Source organism: Protobothrops mucrosquamatus, unplaced genomic scaffold (genome assembly GCF_001527695.2).
Source record: "Protobothrops mucrosquamatus isolate PMUCROS unplaced genomic scaffold, P.Mucros_1.0 scaffold4356, whole genome shotgun sequence".
Lineage (NCBI taxonomy): Eukaryota > Metazoa > Chordata > Lepidosauria > Squamata > Viperidae > Protobothrops > Protobothrops mucrosquamatus.
Genome location: NW_015390270.1, coordinates 63,020 through 66,304, shown reverse-complemented (window position 1 = coordinate 66,304; position 3,285 = coordinate 63,020). Strand labels below are relative to the sequence as shown.

The window sequence follows — 3,285 nt, the reverse complement described above, 5'->3', positions numbered from 1 at the left end:
CCCGTGCCATAGGTTCGCCACCACTGCTCTATACCATTTCAGACAAATGGTCGTCCAATTTCTTCTTAAAAACCTCCAGTGTTGGAGCACCCACAACGTCTGAAGGCAAGCCGTTCCAGTGATTAATTGTTCTATCAGGAGATTTCTCCTTAGTTCTAGATTGCTTCTCTCCTTGATTAGTTTTCATCCATTACTTTTTGTTCTGCCTTCTGGTGCTTTGGAGAATAGATTGATCCCGTCTTCTTTGTGGCAACCCCTAAGTTATTGGAACACTGCTATCATGTCATCCCTAGTCCTTCTTTTCGTTAAACTAGACACACCTAATTCCTGCAACTGTTCTTCATATATTTTAGCCGCCGGCCCTCTTAATCATCATTGTTGCTCTTCTCTGCGCTCTTTCTAGAGTCTTTCTAGAATCTCAGCCTAGTGATTATCCTATCTTTTGTTGAAAACATCCAGTGATGTGGCACTCACAACTGTGAAAGGCAAACTATTCCACTGATTAATTGTTCTCATTGTCAGAAAACTTCTCCTCACTAATTTTCTAACATGAAGACATTTTCCAGACACACACCAGCCCTCTTCCAAAGTGGTTCAAAAAATGGGCAGCTCTTAATTCAGGTGATGGCAAAAAGAAGGGTCTGTTTTAGCCTACATGGTCCAGCACCCTCCTGGTCCTTTACACACTTGTAGGTTGTGAACAAGAACCATCATATTGCATTTCCAACTTTTAATTGTCTGTTGTAATATTAGCCTTATTGTTCAGTCAAAAATAACTTGCCTTTCATATCTTCCTTATCATCCCTGCATATGGAGCGTTTCTACTTATGTTTGGGGAAAATATTTGTAGTTCACGTTAAGATGAGGGATCCTTGGTGCTCTCTGAGCCTGGTTGTTTTCTTGCAGACGTTTCATTACCAAACTAGGTAACATCATCCGTGTCAGTGCTCTAGCGCTGATGTTGTTATCTAGTTTGGGTAGTGAAACTTCTGCAAGAAAACCACCAAACTCAGAGAGCACCAAGGGCCCGTCATCTCAGCCCTGAGCTATCAATATCTTCCTTTAATGAAAATATTTAAACCTGTTTTGGAAAATCTCCTTGCAATTCCGGGAAATTTTTTTTCTCCGGCAAAAGAGGCTTCCGTTTTTCTGCCTCATTCTCAGGAAGTTTGAGAAGGTCTTTGAGGCAACGACTGAAGCTGATTTTAGGATTTGAGGGAGGAAAGGGGGACCAGGAAGGCCGGGAATGTCGCTTGTGATATCTTCTTATCAATTCTATGGTTTCCCTAGTTCAGGGGTAGGCAACCTTGGCTCTTTTATGACTCATGGACTTCAACTCCCAGAATTCCTGAGCCAGCCATGCTGAGGGGAAAGGGAGAGGTTTCCAAGCTGAGCCATGCTGGCTCAGGAATTCTGGGAGTTGAAGTCCACAAGTCATGAAGGGGCCACAGTTCCCCCATGCTGGCACAGGAATTCTGGGAGTTGAAGTCCACAAATCATGAAGGGGCCATAGTTCCCCCATGCTGGCTAAGGAATTCTGGGAGTTGAAGTCCACAAGTCATGAAGGGGCCATAGTTCCCCCATGCTGGCTGAGGAATTCTGGGAGTTGAAGTCCACAAGTCATGAAGGGGCCATAGTTCCCCCATGCTGGCTGAGGAATTCTGGGAGTTGAAGTCCACAAGTCATGAAGGGGCCATAGTTCCCCCATGCTGGCTCAGGAATTCTGGGAGTTGTAGTCCACGAGTCCATGAGTCCGCGAGGAGAAGGGCGGGATATAAATCCAAATATAATAATAATAAATAATAATAATAAAAGAGCCAAGGTTGCCTACCCCTGCCCTAGTTGCTTATTCTTTCAAGCTAAGAAAACTGGCAGTTTCTGGTTGATCTTTTCTTTTGTTACTGAATGGAGAGACTTTCACATATCCTGGGAGACATTTTATGCAACGAAAGGTAATTTGTCCCCTTTGTAGTTAAGATAAGTGCAGCAAAACCCAGTCCCTAGAATTTTATTTTATTTTTATTTTTCTTTGTGGGAATTTCTTTTCTGAATAAGAATGGTTGGGGGGAAAAATATAGAAGAAATTGTTTGGCCCTATGTTAATAACACTCACCCAAGAAGATTGCTGTGGAATACAATGTGTTATTTGCATCGTTCCAGGTAGTCCTCGATTTACGATTATTCGTTTAGCAACCGTTCAAGGTTACTACTGCACTGAAAAAAGTGACTTACAACTGGTCCTCACACATGAGCATCGTAGTATCCCCATACAGCAGGGGTCCCCAACCCCCGGTCCGTGGACCAGTACCGGGCCGCAGCATGGCAGCAACCGGTCCGCACAAACAAGGAAAGCCCCATCCATGGGATGGTGGCAGCACACAAAGCCACACCCCCTCCGGTCCACGGAAAAAACCCTCTCCACGTAACCGGTCCCTGGTGCCCAAAAGGTTGGGGACCTCTGCCATACAGTATCCCCATAGTCATGTGATCAAAATTTGGACACTTGGCAAACAGTATACATTTACGATGGTTACAACACCCTGGAATCATGGGATTGCCACTTGTGATCTTCCCAGCTGGCTTCTGACAAGCAAAATCAATAGGAGAAGCCAGATTCGCTTAATAACTGTGTGATTCGCTTAATAACCACAGTGATTTACTTAACAACCGTGGCCAAAAAAGGTATAAAATTGGGCAGGACTCCCCTCCCAACCCCCACGCTTAGCAACAGAAATTCTGATTCCAGTTGTAAGTCGAGAACTATCTGCGTATGGAATTCATGTTATAATTATGAATGAATATGTGTTACGAATCCCCTGGACTGCAAGGCGATCAAACCGGTCAGTCCTAGAGGAGATCAACCCCTGATGCTGGGAAAGATGGAGGGCAATAGAAGAAGGGGACAACAGAGAATGAGGTGGCTGGATGGAGTCACTGAAGCAGTAGGCGTGAGCTTCAATGGACTCCAGAAGATGGTAGAGGACAGGAAGGCCTGGAAGAACGTTGTCCATGGGGTCACAATGGGCCGGACACGACTTCGCAACTAACAACAACATGCCCTTAACGTGATGGCCCGTTGCCTGGAAGCCGTACGGGTCTGGATGGGGAGAAACAGACTCAGGCTCAACCCTTCCAAGACCGAGTGGCTGTGGTTGCCGGCGCCTCGGCATAGTCAGCTGACGCCATCGCTGACTATAGGGGGCGAAACCCTGGCCCCCTCAGAGAGGGCGCGCAACTTGGGAGTCCTCCTGGATCCACGGCTGACATTGGATGACCATCTGTCGG

At 46.0% G+C, this 3,285-nt stretch overlaps 1 protein-coding gene across 1 annotated transcript in view; it reads right to left on the bottom strand.

Moving 5' to 3' along the window:
• LOC107298894 (disks large homolog 2-like) overlaps positions 1–3,285 on the bottom strand; it is a gene marked incomplete at both ends in the record, with an annotated part of 58,658 nt that overhangs the window by 3,623 nt on the left and 51,750 nt on the right. The window lies entirely within an intron of this gene.